At 37.9% G+C, this 20,031-nt stretch overlaps 1 protein-coding gene across 4 annotated transcripts in view; it reads left to right on the plus strand.

The window, feature by feature from the left end:
- The first annotated feature begins 19,541 nt into the window (after positions 1-19,541).
- The window catches only part of SDK1 (sidekick cell adhesion molecule 1), a 405,671-nt gene continuing 405,181 nt past the window's right edge, over positions 19,542-20,031 (plus strand). For 2 of the 4 annotated variants that reach the window (XM_074596462.1, XM_074596465.1), the window contains exon 1: positions 19,751-19,857. The gene's annotated coding sequence lies outside the window, so the exon portion shown is untranslated. The other 2 variants (XM_074596464.1, XM_074596463.1) reach the window with 2 other exon arrangements.

Consider the following 20,031-nt stretch of genomic DNA (forward strand, 5'->3'; position numbering starts at 1 on the left):
TTTATGCATAAAAAAAAAGCATAAGGAGTAACTATCTCTTAAAAAATTCTTATAATAACACATGCTTTCAAAAAAATATAACTGAAATGGGCACGTAGATTATTTTCTATAGCTGGATTTTTTGGACTTTAAATATAAAATCCAAAAAATATAAACCCACTATAATTATAAACCCAGTAAATATTCTCAGGTTTGCTCTACTTTCTGAAGTATGGAGTCATTCCATTCAACCGCATCTGAGCCATTTAAAATATACATACTATATTATTGTGCTGGGCCATTTTTGTGTCAGTAAATTATTTACAAGTAAGACAATTGTAAACACCAAATTATGGCCAGAAGAACAGGTAAGTCAGAGTTGCATACAAACACTACTTTATATACTGAGTTTATGCAACGTGTCTCCTTGTCCCTGTAGTGACACGCCAGAGGGTTAGAGGAAAGATACCTGGTGTTTGCTTACTGTACAAAGAACTCAACAGTATCATATGAAGGAACTGCTTAAGCTTCACTGGTGAAAGAAATGAAATCATTTTACATCAGAACACCAAAACATTCAAGCAGTCAAAATTCTAGGGTTTTTTGTTTGCTTCTGGTTTTTTAAACTGGGAAAAAATGTTCATGCTTGATGATCCTAAATGTCTTCAATCTCTTTGCAATGAAATCACCCAAAGATATAAATAAACTATTCTAAATAAAGTTCAGACTGACTGCAGCATGAGATATGTCTACTAATGTATGTGACTGTCAGCCAAAATAAATTAACCTCCAATAGAAGTCATTTTCATAAAATTAATTATTCCAATGTCAGCTAAAAGAGACAGGTGCACTCTCACTGTTCCTTCACCTAGACTTTTCAATGAACTTCTCAAATAGGCTGCAGTTACAAAACCTTAAGAACAGATCTATATTTGAAGATATTCTTTCATTGCTTTTTTCTGGGCCATGAGGTTGGTTGCTTGGGGGATTTTTTTTAGTAAACTAAAGGATCTAGAAAGAAAAATAAAAGCTTCCTGAGCAACTTATATGTAGTACAAGTTGCTATAAAAACATAAGAGGAAACTCAATGACGGAATGAACAACATTGAACCTCATGCACTAGAACATGGAACGGAGATACTGGCAAGCATCACGACTCACCTCAGAGATTTGGCTCATGCCTCTCTTCTGAAAACTTGCCCAAATTTAGTTACTGGAAATCTTCGAGAAATGAGTTTCTGTATCTCACCAGAGACTTTTATTTTAGCTACCAATGCCTAGATTCAATCCACCTTGAGAATAGGATAATTCAGTTGGAAGGGACCTGCAATGATCATCTAGTCCAACTGATGGATTGCACACACTACAGTCAAACCTAAGTGGACTCCCCAGTGCAGTTGCAACTCCTGGCTGCTATGAACCGCCTGCTTCTAAGTTGAGGCATAAATGCTTATTCAGAGCTTGCATGAGAATTCCTGCGTACCAAGTTACCGTGCTATCCAGACATACACTAAGCAAGTATGACCAATCCTCTGCACTGAATGGAGCATGAAGCCCATGGGGAAAAAAAAAAACAAAAACAACAGGCATGTAGCTGAAGTCTGTGTTTTGTGGAGCAAAACATATGGATAACTATTAATTATAGAGAAGCAGATCACAGTTTCATAGTTAAGATGGAGTTGTATTTTGCACTTGTAAAAAGGATTCCAACTGCTTGCTACATCTAAAAAAAGGTGAATTCTAAAATTTGCAAGTAGATCTGTTTGTTATTTTCTGAGGTAGAACTGATTAAAAACAATTAAAAACTGAGTTCCACATTAAAATGTAATTCAGACTGTACACACCTACTGCTAAATTACAGGTAAAGCTCCAAACTTTTAGAGAGGAATTTCAAATATAATGTCCAGTGTTATAAATCTCAGCATTAATAACAGTACAGAGCAGACCCAAATGAAATACAAACGTGTTAAGAACTGGATATGTATTGTTAAGGCATCAGAACAGTTTCAACTGGGTTGCTGTGGCAGTGACAGAATGCTGCCGGAGACAGCTGAGAAACACACACAAGTACCTGAGCTGGTGCCAATTCAAGCTAAAACAACCGCGTGGAGCAACCATTTCAGGTCCTCAGCTACTTCTGGTTCCAGAGCTTTCATGGCCTTTCCTGCTGTACTGGAGGTCTCTGCTTCTCATTCCATTTCACGGTGTGGCATGCCCTGAAGTAGAAGAAAATATATTCAAAAAAGAAAAAAGAAAAAGAGTATGCTTACAACTCAGGTTTATCTAAAGTAGTGCTACAAACATATTTTCCTTGTAATGATGTACTCAATGCAGAGGTTCTTAACTTCTTTATTTTTTGCTAGAGTGACAATGCTAGGTTTCCTCGCTGCATACCACTCTGAAGTAGGCTGCAAAACTCTAGATACATTTTCCTCTGTTGGCATTCTTAAGTTCCACTGAATGGCATTGCTGACAGGCTGTTCAGTCCTCTAACTCTGCTTCCATGCCTCATAGATCATTTTAAGCCCAAATATACTGATGTAATTTTCTAGGTTTGTAATTCTTGTTTTTGGAATAACTCTTACATTTTTCTGGCACAAATACATACCCTTGTTTGTGTGTATTTTAAGTATGCGAATATGTATTCTCAAACTTAGTTCCTTCCTGGCTTAGTGTTTTGTATGGGGGAGGTGTGTGTGCAACAAAAATTGCTTGATCAACATAATGACAGTTTGCAAGGGATAGCTATAAGCTGGTTGTGGAGGGTTTGGCCTAACAGTAGTTTGTATATAGGAACATACATTAAACATATGGGTAGGGAAAAACTGTAATGCTCTAGGCAAGGCTTTGCTACGGAATAAAGATCCATCTCCTCCTGCACAGAAATACAATAGTTTCCTAACATCACAACATTCCAAGAGAGAATTGAAGCATATAGTATTCAATTTTACAAAACTGTTGAATTGTGCACTTGAGACAGTAAATATGGACAGCACGATAGACAGACTTTTTACTCCAGCAAAACTATTTTGTGTTGATATTCTGTGTCCGTGATGCATCCAAATAGCTGCCCTGGGGCAAGACCCCAGTGTAATCAAGCTGTCAAGTTTAACACAGTTATTCTATGAGAATAACTTAAATAAATTAAAGATCATGGCTACTTGCAAAGTAGGCTATTCACTATTTTACAGGCAGTTCAGGCATTTTTTTTTATCTCTAGAACAGCAGGCTGCCATCATATATTTAGAGGGTTAGTTTCACCACCAGCAGGATAAACAAAACAATGCTCCCCAACCTTTAAATCCCTTTCCTGTCTATGTCTTAACAAATTCAAGGCAGAATGAACTAGTTGTACTGTCAGCATACTAGAGGGGGTATGAATCCTATCAATTTGTTGGACTAAACCACTCTGTTCAGACAGACCTTAGAATACAGCTTCAGGTTTACTTTATGCACCTGCCTGCTTCATTATTTGGAGAATAAAAAAGGCTTTTGGGAAATTAATATCTAACTTAGCAAAGTGTAAGTTGCAGGCCATAGAAATATTATTTCCTTATTTTAAAGCATTTACATGCTCTTAATTCATTTGCATCCCAAAGGTTTAACATTATTAAAGAAACAGTCCCACAACCTCTTAATGTGCTGGATTCTGCTGTTGTTCTGCCTAAGCTGATACAACTTACTTGGAAATAAAATGTTATTTACAAAAGAATATTTTTATTTCTTGGTTGCTATAATTTTGAAGCAACAGATATATAGCTGTATTGTATTTCCCTGAGCACTCAAAGGAGAACAAAGACCTGAACTGTAAATGGTATGTAAGAATTTCCCAACACTAGGTATTTTGGTTGTGTTGTTTTTATAGGTGGGAAAATACAGACAGCAAATAGTAGTAAATTTTGTTTTCTAGAGCAAAATGTGAAGTCAGCTTCCCAAAGCACTTGCCTTTCTCAGAGAAGCAAGGAAATCAGGGTAATAGCCTGCCACGTCCTGTTGGTTCAATGGACAGCAATGGTACAGAGCTTTCAGTCATTTCGATGTTGTTATGGGAACTACAGAATTAGAGATCTGACAATTGCAGGTATCAGTAAAAAAAAATATGCTATTTTTCTCCAAATTCATTTTGGTTGGTCACTCTTTTCAACACTCAAACCCAATAGGTACTTGATATAGAAGTCACACCCATTCCTTTCCGTGCGCTGCAAATCATGGCTTATATTTGATCATAAAGACTAATATAAAACCTTATTTCCTCTTCTGTGTGATACTGTCAAAACATTTTAATTCTAGGCTTGAACACAGCTTGCTAAATAACGTACATTTCTTTTTTCTTGTTCTGAGATTAGAATGGTCTATGTCAAAACGACAGTCTATCGATTAAGTCATTACTCAACATCAATGAGATTGCAAGAATCAGATCCCTAGTATGTCTATTTGAGGCATGAATTTGAATGAAGGGGAATAAAAGAAGCAACAGTTCAACAAAACTGCTGAACACATACTTAACTTTAAACTTGTTCTTAATTAATATATGGCACACAGGCCACCAAAAATATAAGCAAGTCCTATTCTGCAGCAATATCCGGTTTACAAGTGAGTGTCCTATATAAATCAAACTACAGTAGGAGGCAGTCATAGTAAAACACAGGCAATATAGAGTTTAATTAAAGCAAGTCTCTAATGATGTCATCAGTAAAGTTTGTGCTTTATAAATAGCAATTTACAGCAATAGCAACCAGGACTGCAGAATTCTTAACTTAATCCTATTCATCTGCTCCTCAGTATAAAGCTTTCCTGTTTAAGTTGTGCATTATAGTCCATCATGATTTTAAACAGCATAAACATAACAGGGATAATATACCTGAGTGTCAATACATAACAAGGTTTTAACTGTGATATTTGTATTGAAGGAAGAGTGCACCTGAAGGATATCAAGTTGTTACTTTATGGACAGGCATTACAGGGTTCTGAGTAAACAAGAAATCTAAACTAAAAACTATATTCACAAAACAGTCATAGTCATTGCAGTGCTCATCTCAAGTTTTAATTTTCAGAAACCAGTAGAATCCATAACTGCACAGTAGGTGTTTTAACTATTTATACAATGTACAGAAGAAAATCGAGCACCTCAACATAGATTTCTGAATAGCCAACAAGTTGCCAGCCAGTTGAAAATATCAGAGAAAGATGCACGTCTCAAATTTCATTTCTTTCCAGATTTTTGACTTCTGATTGCGGATTCTAGAATATGCTCATCTTGGTTTAGGATTGATAGCCTAGAGTATCCCTAGCTTAACTTCTATTCCTTTTAAAAAAAGGGAACAGATGCCCCTGCTTTTGTTAAAGAAGAATGAAGTCTTGTAAAAATTTGTCAACGCAATGCAACAGGAGTAGATCAACAAAATGAAACAACTGGCACTAAGGACCCAACATCTACACGTGTTTCACAGGGATTTACTTCAGATTGTTTTTGTCTGATCCGATTAGTTGAACACTTGAGCACCTCTTTCTGTTTAGTTTTATCTGAAATAAATCCCCCTCACATGAGCTAAGACTACCCCATAATGCAAGCCAAAACATATTAAATACGGACAGCTGGTAGATTCACTTCAAAAGCCCACTCCTGATTCAAGTGAAAATCCTACTGGACATAGATACCAATGCCACCACAAACTAATGGGTGAAGCATCTACAGAAGAATTAGCCTGAAGGAATCCAAGGCTTTTTAAGGTTCCAAGAGTTTTATGGGCAGCATTCTGCTTTGCTGTTGAAGCTGCACAACTTTATAAGAAGGATCATCTACATCAGAGACAAAGAGAGGGCAACACGGAGCATGATTCTGCACCCTCGTTACAGAATTTGGCACTGATTTGGAAACGTGAATTCCAACCTCTGCTCCAAGGAATGTTTGTGAATTTCATTCAATGGACATTTAAACATAAGAAGCAGCCTTTGGAAGTCTGAAATTGTCCCTTGTCAGAGATGACAGCAAAAGAAAGATCCTGATCAAGATCAAGCGTGCCTACTTCTGGGCATATGTAAAAGACAACTTTTAAATGCCTTGCAAATCTTACTGCTGAAACCTCATGCGCTTCAAGTGAAACTTTTGAAGAACACACTTCTAAACTGGAGCATCCGAGGTCTGCACAAGTTCCTTTTAGGCATTTCTTCTGGGGACTTGGGACAAAAGCATAGCTATGAAGCATGTAAGCAGGAAAACAGGTTCATGTAGAATTTATTAGCTTGGAAGCCTACAAATATCTGAAGCTACGCTTTTTAGTTACTTCATTTTTGTGCATATTTATATCTCCTCTTTCAGCTCCATGATGTCTTAGAAAGTAACAGAGCAGGAACTGCCTTTTCATGACACCATTTTTACACTGGTGAGACTCCACTGAATTCAGTGAAATTATATTGGTAAATAAAATGGAGAGTAAGGTCCAAAAGGTAAAATCCTAGGCCAGCTGGTTTGAGTGAGTTCTCCAGAACAGTTGAAATCCCTATAAATTGCATGAGAGAACTTAAATTCAATCATACGTTAAAAATAAATAGAGGCCAGTTTACTCTATGTTGGTCACATTGTAAATCTAGAGTAACTGAGTTCACAGGGACTAGTTGTAGAAGGAAGAACTCAAAGCACACAGAATAGCAGAATTCTTATTAATTGCTATTACCCTTGAAACAGCATTGATTCCAAATATTTAAATACATTGAGACACACCTATGGATGAAAATGCGCTGATGTTCTTTATGTGTGTGAACATGTGTACAAGCTTTGCACTTTGTTAATTTTGTGTCTGATTAATGCAAAACTTGCAAACCCATATTTTGTAATTAAAGTTCTTTGTCATTAGAGGCACACTGCTAAGACACTTCACAAATATGTCCAATTTCATCTGTGAAGAATGACAGACTATAAACAGCACATTAAGCAATTTGAAAATCATTTGGGGAAAAAACTCAAAACTTAATTATGGAGTTCAAATTATTGAAATTGCTCATGCCAGTGTTAAAAAAAAAAAAAAAAACAAACACAAAAAAAACACCACTAAAAACAAAACAAACCCCCCACAAAAATCTTGAAACTCTCCAATAGAAATTATTGACCCATTCTTGCGAAGCTAATCTAAGAAATACAATTTGTCTTGAGGCTTTTCTTAAGAAAGTAATAATTTAAAACTGTGCTGGTCTCCAATAAGTAAGGCTCCAAGACAGTTTTGATCCATTGATGAATTCTTCCTAATATGTTCCCTGAGGAACAGTTTTCCTATATCTATTAGACATTTACAGTCTTTCAGGATGTGCTGCCTGAGATGCTCTATCACACTGTATTAACTTGACAAGGTAATGCGGCGCTATCTTTTATTTTCATAGAAAGAACTGTGTTTGACCTTGGAACTACTAACAACAGTTTATTACCCCTAACCTCACTAGAGGGACATTCTGATATATTACCGCGAGTTAGTACACTAGACATACGATATGCATAAGATGCTTGTAGGAAGTTACAGGGGGATTATTCAGGACGAGATCCCACATGGAGATTATTGTTTCTACCTAACAATATTGCTAGGTAGAAATATTGTTTCTACCTAATCCCCAGTTCTCCAAAGAAAGGCAAAACAAAACAAAAGCACTCCATAATGATCTAGCCATTTATAACATACAGTTAACAGCAGAAAAAAACAATTCTCATTTGTTGCTTAGTGGCTTCTCCATGCTGTCCCTATCAGTGTGGAATCATGGTACTAACTCCTCTTGCTATCATAAACGATCTTGAACCCTAGATACAATTATTCTTCTTCCAGTATACACACTTACACACTTGTGGTGATAAAACAAACTCCAGGCTCTCCCCCCTTATCCTGCAACAGCCTCTGGAAGGGTACCTGGAGTATTACTGCACTGATTAAAAGATCACAGCTACACTGGGCACAGTTGTAAAGCTTCCTGTGCAACAGATTTTGTGAGTTTATGCATCACAGTAAGCTTCCAGGAATAAGAGTTATTTGTGCATTAATCTTCATCTTAATAACCCCTTTGCTCCAAATAAATTAGCTATACTTAGCCGTGTCATAAGACGATATACTGCAATGTGCTAGAAGGAAAGCTTCCCTTTCATTTTTCTTTTGCAGAATTACTCTCCACCTAAACGTTTATCAGGGAGCCAAGGCAAAGCGTAACTAGTCAGCACAGGAGTACAACTAAAACAAGGGTTCTTTTTTGCCCTTTTGATGTTCTTCTGGGGACATATTTATGCACATTACTTAAAAATATATATTAAAGTAACTAAAAATAGAATAATATAAAATGCTTTGTACTTGAAAAAATTTACATCTGCAATATTTTAAGCAGCGATTTAAGATGTATTGCCCTTTCTTTTTTTCAGAATTTTTGTGATCACCTGTGTCACAGCATATTTTAGGATCCTTTTTAATGAGTTTTTGTGAAATAATGAACGCTAAGTGACTGTAAGCCCCTGTGACTTGTTAGAGAGATCAAGCAGTAACAGTAAGCAAGGCACAATGTCTCCAACCACGGCACAAAGTTCTGTTCTAGGTGACATTCACTGAAACTCAGGGTGTCTGCTTAAATTAAATCCTGCAGAGATGTGCATCTGCTGGAAGTTAAGCATGTATATATTACTGCTGTAATACATAGGATTTGTCCCTTGCCTGAAGTTGAGTACGTGTATTAAGTTCTTGCAGTATTAAGGCTTTAGTTTGGATTTATATCATAACGACAAAGGGCAGAATTCTCAATATTCTTTAGAACAGGTGTATGTAGTGAAAGTGGAAAGGCCACATCTATGAAGGCTTTTCTTGATCTACTGCAACTCCCTGAGACTTCAAACACCCATAGCAGGATTCAGACTCTATCCAGGTATCCAAATGATTAAAGCTACTCATTTTGTAAAAAATTAATTATGATCGAATGAGAGAACTCTCTGAACATATGGTTTTGAGATTTGCCAACATCCAAGGCCAATTTATTTTTTATTAATCTGTGTTTGTAAGATGTCTGAGATATTGTGTAAATCTCCTTTTGAAAGGCTGAAGTCAAGAGTTGAGAAAGAAAATCAAGATGTGGGCATTGTTCAAAGAATGCCACAGAGCAAAGTTTCTCTTGTCAGATAAGAGAAATATGGAGATTCCAAATTACCTTTTTTGAATGCATTTTACAGATTAATTTAACTGGAAATTTGGTTTTTTTAAGATTTAATTGTAAATGTACTTCCTTGCCAGCTTTGCTCTTGTCCCCAGAGCAACCATCTTGTTTTTATCTTGACAATTCTCTCAGAATTTTGCATTTTTTAGTGTCTTGTTTTCTTTCTTTGTTGCATATTAGGTGAATTCTTTGGGTGCTACTGTGATCAACAAAGATGGCTGGATTCAGGTGAAACAGAGAACAATCAAGTACTGTGCAATGGCAAGTTCTTTTCCTCTCTTCTCCCTGGAACTAATGGCTGAGCTCCCATTAATAAGGTCAGAATTTTACTCCAGCTGGTGAGGTGACAGTTTCTCTAAGGTTTGATAAAACAATGTTAGTATATATTGCAAACTCTCACTAACTTTTAAAGATAAAAAATGTACACAAACATTTCTTATTATTTTTTTCTTTTTTTTTGAGTTAGAATACTAACACAACTATTATTTTTATTGGGAAACAACAGTGAACATCGAGAAATGTCTAATCAGGAATAGCAAAGATTCTACTTACAGATTATTTTCTAAACAAGTAACAATGTCTTCTACAGACGTTGCATTTCTAGGTAAAGTATTCAAACATCAGTTACCAATTGGAATGGTCCAAGTGGATAGATCGGGAAAGCTCATCTGGCGAACACTGACAATAAATTAAACAGGTTAAACTCAATGTAGATTATTTCATTTCAGATGTTAAAATCCCATAAATTCTGAACTCCAGCATATTACAATTCACATTACTCAGGAATGATGGCATCCACAAAGGGGTTTATAATTCTTCAATTTATGTTCTCTAATTTCACACTTTCAGTTGCCTCAGCTGAGCTTTTTCTAAGTGTCACCGTACAAATGCAAATTTACTGTTGACAATCCCTGCTCTTATTTGTAGTCTGAAATAATTTAGCATCATTTTTCAACTGTGGGCTTTATTTTTTACCTTCCCCCCAAAGCATGCTTTTCCTGACAGATTAAAGATCTATCAGAATATCATTCTCCAGGAAGGATCCTGAGTAACATCAGGACAAAAAACACCTCCGACAAAGTTCCCACATACATACACTTCTTCCACACACGTTTCAACCAGATGATGATTTTCTGAAGTTTGTTTCAGTTTATCATTCTAATCTAAAAGGGTGAACATCAGATAACATGCCTTTTTAAAAAAAAAAGCATAACCATGCAAGATGTTGTGGCCAAATGACAGTGCTGAAGTCAAAGTACATCAAATCAAACAATGGTAGATTATCTGTCAACCTTGCAATCTCATCGAAAGCACCAGCATGCTGGTTCAATATCTGTTTTCCATAAAAATCATATCAATCAGCACTGATTGTTAATTGTGTTTCTACTGTTTTCATCTTAACCAGCCTTTCAGTGCATGAGAGCTGATCTTCAGATAACGTCTGGGCATCATGTTTAACCTTAAAATATTTACACAACACTGGGTTTTCTTTCCACTCTTCTGGAACTAAAAATGACAGTTCAAAAATCATTAAAAAGAATGCTGCTAGTTCTCAGAACTTCTTAGGCAATTCTTTGAAGAATCCCTGGTATATCCAGGCATTATATTATAGTATCCAAGCATTATAAAATTGAAGGTATTTTGCATTCTTCCTTGTAACTGTTATAAAGTATTAATTTTGACAAACGAAGAAATACATCACTATTTCTTTCCAAACACAGATGAAAAATACACCAGTGTCTCCGTAAGGGGTAAGGACCTCCTCAAGACCTTCCTTCAATTTGTTTAATGCTAGTTATTAATATTTAGGCTTTTATATGTTTTTAAGGTTATAAACTTCCTAATTTAGTTCAGTTCTGAGTAAATGAACCCTAGTTACAACTCAATGTTGAAGTTGTACCCTTATCTGCTTAATTTTTATCCTTGAGAGGAGACTTTAAAAGCTCCTTTATAAGACTGGTATGAATAGCAATGATACACATTCTCAGCAAAACGAAGTAGCCCTTATTCTAATCTTACATAGGGACTGATCTGGAATCCACTATAGTTCTGGGGGAAAAAGTGACATAAATTTCCATGGTTTTTTCACCTTACCAGTATAGACCAGAAGTAACAACACCAAATTCTGTAGAGTTGCATCAGTTCAACTAACACGTTAGATCAGAAGTTCTATTTCTTTGTAGCAATCCAGACTGGGCTGAGCTTTACTTTATTTCACTGTTAAGGCAACAGGAGCCCTGTCCTGATTACCAAGTGCTTTATATAGCATGTCGTCTTGCCTTGTAGTTTGTACTTACAATTTCCTCTTGTACCTATGAGAGCACTTCCCAAAGGAAGGTCATATTATAGTCATCTTGAAATACTTAAAACCTGATGATGATATGCATACAAAGCCAGGAATGAGATCAGATTTAAATATTAATGTGAAGATTTACAGAGGGTTTTTTACAATATATTCATTAAAAAAGACAAAAAAACTGTAACATTTATTGTACTGCAACCATCACTTGGTTTAAGTTTCATGAAGTTTTCTGTATCTTGCTAAACTCATTACCAAAAGAAAAATCTCCAATCTTTTGCTGTCCTGAATCCTTGTATTAGTAGAATCATATATATGTATAAACCGACTACAAGAGTTAGATCGTATTATAACTCACTAACAGTTATTTTAAAAGTGTATTTACATTCATCCCATATAAGCGTAGCAGGTTTTTTTCCATTACTGTGAATTATTTACATCAGAAGTGTTGATTCATGAAACCTAGGTTTCATCAAACTTGACCTATGCGAAATGCATGCATCTGATGTAGTTCTCTGAACTATTGATTTTTCTGCATCCATCTGTCTTGCACTCACTCTGTTCTGAGTACTCTCTGAAGAATAACGCTGGCATCTGTTTTAAGTATAAGCATTCCAAATTACTGCATAGATGCGTTACAGAGTAGTTAAGAAAAATCAGTGGTTCCTATGTAAATAACCCCAAAGCTTTGCTACTTTAAGACATAAATTTCTTTTATAAAGATTGTTTTATTTTATTGTACTCCAATATTTCTCCTTTACTTCAGCTACTGCAGTCAAAACTATCATAATATTCTGCTGCTGTTTAAATTTACCACTGGTGTGAATTCCTTTGTTGTGGGTGGTTTTTTCAAGGAATATGCATTTCATATTGTGTTTACTACTGAAAAGTGAGAATTTTAATCAAAATCAAGTAAAAATACCTTAGTACACTTTTAAATACATTTTCACAGCTTTCCTAAAAATGGTGCGAGGGTGTCACCCAAGTGGATAACTTAGAAAATATTTCAGATTAGCCTTTTAAAATAACATTTAATTGCTATGGAAATTAAGATAAAATTTCTGTAATTAGTATGCATTCTTCCCTTCTGAGCACAGAACAGCAATAATAACCTTGAGCTAAAGCTATGAGACTGGTAAAATGTACTGTCCGTGTCCACAGCCTGGATTTCTACAAAATTAATTTCTGTTAGTAGAATCACGATAAGAGACCTGTGGAAAAGAAAGCTCTTCAGTGTTAATCTGGACCCTTGTCCTATCTTGAACAGATTCAAAGATATAATATAATTGCTTTTGATCATCTTCTTAAAAAAAAAAAAAAGCGCTCCTAAGGAAAGGAAGAATTGTAGTGCTGAGAAGAACCAGTCTTGAAAAGCAGTGAAGCACTGATTAGATGCCAGTTGAATTACAGACAGTCAGTCAAGAGAAGGGGAGAGTTGACGTACACAAGGATGCAGCCAAGGAGAACAGTGGTGACAAATAAATTATTTTAGCTGCTAAAGATAAGAACCTGCTGGTGAAGATCCTCTGCACCAAATAACTGGGGAAAAATGTTTTGGGACAGCTTTAATTTTATGCCAAAATAGCAGTACTAGTAAAAACCAGCTGGCATGCTGTCTCACTCACATTAATCCTCTTACTTCATCTCCCTGAACTGACACAGTCTGGTCCATTTTTTATTTTTGCAAACCAGAGTTATGGGATCTGATGTCTCAACTTCAGTCATCAATAAATCTGGAAAATTCTTGGGATTAATAAAGCCAAAATGTCATTAAAAGACAAGCAACCGTCTCATTATGGCAGAAAACTCTCTGACGAAGTCCCCATCGTGGCAGATTCTTTTAGATTTGAATCTTAATTTAAAACACTACTAATCAATAACTTTTCATATCCTATGGAGAAAAAAATAAAAGAATTTTTAACTACAGTGGCCAACGCTGCAATCACTGTAAATACCTTCTCTGTATTCTCTAAAGCTTACTTTCTCATTTCATGACCTGTGTATTTTATATGATGGGCAAACTGTAGACTATGACAGCAGTAATATGGCTGAGATGTTCAGCTACATCTCCTTTAGTAAATATGATTGCTCAAGCCCATGTGGTAATTGTTCTCATCCTCCTTCTTGTTAGTTATCTGTTTATCACATTGCAATAAATGGGATTTTTCTTTTAAGGTTATTCCACTAGAATCATGTTGATCAATTCAGAACAAGGCAGGATTGTAATAATGAACTAATTCATCACATGTATTACTTTGCATTTCTCAAGTAATTACAGTATCTCAAAAATATGTTATTTTTGGAATATGATCTCCATGTATACATTTAACACTGTTCTTCACAGTAATAATGTAATCCCATCACAAAATGTTCAACAGATGTCTTTGCTTACTTAAGACAAGGTGTTTATACTGCATCTGAAAATAACCCATGCACTTGATAAAAACACAATCTTCTATAACACTGTTCAGGGACTGCAAGAATGTAGTTTAAGTCTTCATAATATTTCTGTGAGTAAGCATACAGGAGACAATAATCAGTTCACTAACCGTTGAACTAGCATCCTCTCTGGGCGAAACCACGGTCATATTAGAGTATCTTAGTACAAGAAGATCAGGAAATTAAGAAAACTGTAACCAACAGAAATCACACTGGATCTTGCATGGTATACAATGACTTCAGTCTTTTGTTTTGGCTTTTTTTAAGTATCAAAGTTACCGCTTTGAAAAATGGAAAACACCATGAAATCTAATCTCATTTCCAAGTGCTTAACATTTTATGTTCTACCTGAAACACGTCCTGCAGAAGCACTACCTTTTAGTGTTGCAGATGGGTTTTAATTCAGTTCTGGAAACAAAAAAAAAAGGGGGGGGGACAGGGGAAGCAGCTAACACCACACTCCCTATAATCTGGTGGTGTTCTCTGACAGTCTTCTACCTAGTGTGATGAAGTCTAAGTTGATGCATTAATGCATTTCAGAAGTGATATTCATTTGCAATTTCATAGATTTCTTTTGTACTTACAGTTTCCGGTTCTGCTTTATTTTTTTTTTTCCTGATTAACTAGAAGGTTGAGAAAGTTACCAAGATGGCACTCATAAGTATAAAGGTTAGGTACAACCGAGTGAGTTAGTCTTTATCCAAAGTCCTCCCTAGTATTTATGGGCAATTTCAGACACTCCTCAAAGTGCTCAGGTCACTTATGCCTGGGGCATCATCTGAATCATGAAAGGGCAATCCCTGCAACCCATGGCTGGATACCCAGACCAGCTGGTGTTTGAAGATACAGACTTCTTAAAATAAGATCTCTCTCTACATTCTAGCCAAACTTGTCTAGAGTAGAATCATTACAGCCCCTGTAGTCTTCCTCTGGGAGGCTCTAAGAATGTTTTCAAACGTTGACATTTCAAAAACGCAGAACCTGTTGTCTTGATCCTTTATGTTACTTCGCTAACTCTCTACTCCATAAAACACAGCAGGGCAACGTGGCTAGGTCATTGTGAATTTCTTCTGATAGCTAAATAGGAAAGGCTGTTGTTACATTGGGATAATACAGAAGATGGGATAATTCAGAAACTACACTAGCCCCTTCTCCTGACTGTACGGACAGCATCCATATCAGCCTAACTGTTTTTGAATATAAACACAGCCGTGCTTCAGCTCTATCAGGATAGCTCTTAGCTCATAAAAGCCATGCACCATACATTTCAATCTATTCACTCTGCCCTCAACTTTTACCACTGTGCCTTAGAAGTGTACCTTGTCTGTTCCCAGACTCCTAAGCACAATCATATTAAGCAGCAAGTGAAGGAATTTAACTCTGAATTTGCTACCATTTCTGAATTTAAAATCAGACCTAAGAGGTATATAAATCTAATTCTAATTTCTTTTATGTAAATTCAAACCACATGGAGAAAACAAAAATCTGTCATTCTGTTTGTTTTGGGGCTTTATAACTGACACCCTATTAAGTTATTTAAGCCCAGTAAAATTTAATGGGAGTTATTCTTGTTCTTGCAACAGTGTTCACTGCAGAAGATAGTTCCAGAAGTGTGGTGAAGTCATTGTTTAATGTCTCCCCTGAGACTTCCAGCTATGTAATATGATATTTTTTTTGCTTCTCTTCCAATGTTTATTATTGATGCAGAAGCATATTTACACCATAAAAGCAAAGCAGCTGGCTAGTGACCCTTGGGAATATACCCTTGTTAAGGAACATTTTAGCCCCCTCCCAATAGTTTACCGCACTCAGGTTGATTTTGTATGCTGAAAAACAATTCCATTTCAACGCAAGCTACCACATACTCATTGTTTTCTAATGCTCTAGCCCTCTTGGGAAAAAAGGAAAGGCAACATAACAATCTTCTGGGACAACCATGTGGTAGTCAAAGCAATCACTTGCCCTGAGTTTTGCACTTTAAGTTTTTGAGTGAAGGAAAATAGAAGCGTAAGAACAAACCACCAAACAGTGTTTTCAGGGTATCCACGCAATCTTTACCTTCTATAGAAAACACTTCTACCTATAAATTAAAAACATTAATTGTTCTATGCTACTTATGATTAAGATCTTACCAGAATATTAACTTTTAGGTTACAGGAGTATGTCGTGATTTCCCTATTAAAGTGTTCATCTCTCTCTATTTAATTTTCAAAGATTTTGGTAAGGGTTTTTTCTTTACCAGTTAAATTTTTCAGGTAGAGTAAGTCATCTTCCAAGGAAGTGCACTGGTAGCAAATATCACAGAATACAAAATTAATCGGTGATTTTTAAATTTTTTTTTGGTAGAAGAATCAATGCAAGATAATTACTTGACTTATACAGGACTAAAATAGGTGAGCAAACCACAGCAATCACCTTGGCCTGGTTCAGTGTGGAGGAGAGCCAACTTCCTTTTCAGGGAGAGGCTCTTGCTTATACTTGTGGCTGTGGCAGCCAGGGTCAGCTAACCCAAACTGACCAATCGTGTGTTCCTTCTCAGCTGCCATGCTCAGTATAAAAGCTGAGGGACCAAAGGGTCCACTCTTCTTCAATGGCCCTCTTTCTTCAATGACTAACAGCCAAGGAGGACTCTGTCTGTTATCTGGAATCCAGTTCCCATCCATTGCTGAGTCTAGTCTGGAACTTCCCCAGTGCCTGCTGGTAACATCTTCCTGGGAACTTGATATGGTTTTTTGTATATATTGTATCTATTTCATTATTTCCATTTTATTATTAATATTTCATTAGTTTTGCTTTTTCTAAACTCATAAATCCCTCTAATTCTTTTGTTCCTCTCCTTGGAGTGAGAGGTGGGGGAGAGCATCTGTTGCCTTGTCATTGGCTGGCCCAGCCCAAACCACGGCATATCTGGTTGAAAGAACTTCATGTTTGGTATAATCTACCCCCCAGCTGAGTACTAACCATCGGTGACTACAAGAACCAGAGGCTACATCAAGAGACACACTAGAACAAAACAACCTGCAGTATCTCTCAAAAAATAATATAAAATTACTTGTACATGAGAAAGCTCTCTCTAAAGGAATTTAGCTAAATGCAAAATGCTAGAAATAGTCAATAAGCTATACTCTAGAAGATATAAAGTCTTGTAAAAGGAAACTAAGAATTAAGGTTTTACAACATTGGCAAGATTTTCCTCTGGAAGTAAATCCACTATTCCATTTTCTTGGCTAGAAAGCTATCTTTCACTATATGGCCTGTCTTGAGTAGCAGACTCTACTATTCCTTTCTCTTTTGTCTCACCACTTATGTAAATAAAATGTCCCACCATACTGTACTAATTATACAAAAGTTTGCAGCCCGTAGAATACTTACCACACTTACACCTCACTGCGGAACACAACAGTCATTGGAAAAAACCTCAACCTTGTTTTTTCCACCTTTAAATGAAACTAACTACATTACTGCTTTTCTTTTAAAATTCCTGAAAACTCATCCCCTCCCTTTTTCTGTCTTTATGAGCATCAGATTTGTTGGATTTACTTTTTCAGGTGGGAGAGATGGTCTCCTACTAGTCTTCTTGCTTTGTGTTTAACAGTTTAGTTCCTCACTTTTTGAATGCATGCAGGAGAGTGAAGAAGCAGGTACAGAACAGAGGTAGTAAAATGATGAAATGCTTTTACCAGTCTAGATAACAAGACTTCAGATAATTTTTTTTCTGGTTTGACCACTATTAAGTACAGTTATTACAACCAAGGCAAATCAGGGGAAAAAAAACACCACTACAGATGTTGTCCTCTGGGGCATGTCAAAGGGATATGGTTATTGTTTAAAAAAAAAAAATTAAAACATTTCAGCCAAGATGTGGAGTTGGCAACCATAAAAGATAGTACCATATTTAAATAATTTTTAAAAAGCAAAGCCTGAATGATGAAAACATGTTAGCTTCCTATTCTTATGTTTGCAGGTTGAACAGACTTAAAGTGCTACAAGGAAAAGGTATTAATTCCAAGAGGAAACAAACTTTCACTAAAGTAAAACAAGGTAACAAATATCTGTATTTCTTTTCTGTAGCATCTTGGTTTTAAAACTTAGCAGTTTGATGATGACTCTCTCAGCAGACTTTAGACATTAATAGCATAACCACTGCAAATTGCTTCCCTTAGAACTGATAGGAAGCACTGAGCACTTTCTTAGAGATCAAACTGAATTTGAAATCTTACACTAAAGTTTCCATCAGCAGCCCTATGATCCTTTGTTTACAGTAATTAAAAAAACAAAACCAAACCAACCACCCAACACACAATTAAATACTTTCCATTTCCAGTGAAGCTAAATCAGTCCCACCCAAAATTACTGCTTAAATAAAAAGTTTCTTCATGCTGCAGTAAATTAGCTGCTAGTAATGGCACAATGGGAGTTACAAACAGATTGTTACTTCCTTGAGGTCAGTTCCCAGCACAGCTGAAAACAATCTAGGTTCACTTTGCATTGTTCTCAAAGCGGACATATTAAAGGGAAAATCATAAGCACTGGGTCCTGATATCTGTAGATAATCATTCATGTGGTCTGCACACAAAAAAAGGAAAGTGTGATGTGAGAGATACAACAGAATCGCTATTTACCCTCTGATGACCACAAGGAAGAGAGAGCTGCTGAAGTACAGCTTGTATCTTTGAGTTACCAGGAAAAGGTGACGGAACAGGAGAAGAATTTAAGTTCAGTAATTTCTTGAGCATAGGAACAGTGGGCTTTCACACACAGGGAAGCAGGAAAGGCAGAAAATGGATGTCATAAACCTTAACCTGTTAGAAAAAGCAGGCACCAGGGTAGGTGAGAATCTGGCAGATGGGATTTACCTGTGAGATGCAAAGTGAGGGTCAAGAGGAAAAAGGGACTGGCAGTTTGTGTGGGTCTGGTGGTTTGGGTTGGAGAAGGTGCGACTCAGGGGCGCGGGGCTGGTAAATGTTGTTCGCCTGGGCTGGGGCGGTGCGGAAACAGTGAAGACACTTTACCTTTTTTATGCTATGAACTAACAGAGGCGTGAGAAAAAGGTGATTTCTTGAATAATATACCTCAGTCAGAAACCCATAATGTCAGCCGTTAATAACATGAAAAAATGACCTTGCGTTTGATGCGATAATTTACTGTGTTTGCCTGCAGGGCTCCATTATAAGAGACAGCTTGTCGAAAAGGAGAGAAAATAAAATAAAAAAAAAAAAAAGCAGAAGCCGGCTGCCAACCTTCAACTCAAACATTCGCTCAACTCATCGAACAAAACCACACCGAGCTCAGAAACTTTGCCATGCTGCCAAACCTGGCGGGGCTGAATCTACCGCAAGGAGCGGGAGGGCGGGTTGAATTCGCACCTCCGGGCCTCGCCGCATACCTGCCGCCTCCCTCCCTCGCCGGCTGATGGAAAGGGTAGCCGCCGGCAGCGCTTGTGCCGAGGCGGCCGCTCCTGGCCTGCCCCCTGCCCGCCGCCGCCGTCAGCCGCCGTGAGGCGCTTCCCAGGCCTAGGGGGCGCCGCGAGCGCGGGGACGCGGCGGAGCGGGCCGCCGGGCGCGCACGCGCGCGGCCGTTAGCGCGGGCGCGCGGCGGTGCGTGCGCGCACGCGCGCGGCCGTTAGCGCGGGCTCGCGGTCAAAGGCGGCGGGGGGGGGGGGGGGGGGTGGTTTGAGGACGGGCGCTCCTCCTCCGTCTGTCGGTGGAGAGCCGGTAACGAAACCTGTACTGAACCCCCCGCCCTGCCCGCCCTCTCCTGTCAGTCCCACAGACAAACCCTCCGCCCGGCAGCCCCCTCCTCGGCTCGGCGGAGGGTGTTCCCCCCCTCGGCCCCCCAGACACAGCCCCGCGGAGGTGTAGGTCAGGGGAAGGTGGGGTGAGGCGGGGCGGCGGGGAGTGGGTGTGTGTGTGTGAGGGAGAGACGTGGGGGGAGCCGGGCGGCGAGGAGCGCGGCTGCCGGCCGTGAGGGAGGTGAGAGGGACGGCGGACGCGAGGTGGGCGCCCGGGGGGGTGTTAAACCCGCCCTTGTGCTGAAGGAGGCGAGAAAAGTTGAGGCTGGCGTGCGGGGAGCGGAGGGGGGAAACCGACGAGGTTTTTATTCGATCAACTTCGCGCGTAGGTGCTTTGTTTTTAACTTGCGTTGAT

This window comes from Larus michahellis, chromosome 8 (assembly GCF_964199755.1).
Source record: "Larus michahellis chromosome 8, bLarMic1.1, whole genome shotgun sequence".
NCBI classification, from domain to species: Eukaryota; Metazoa; Chordata; class Aves; order Charadriiformes; family Laridae; genus Larus; species Larus michahellis.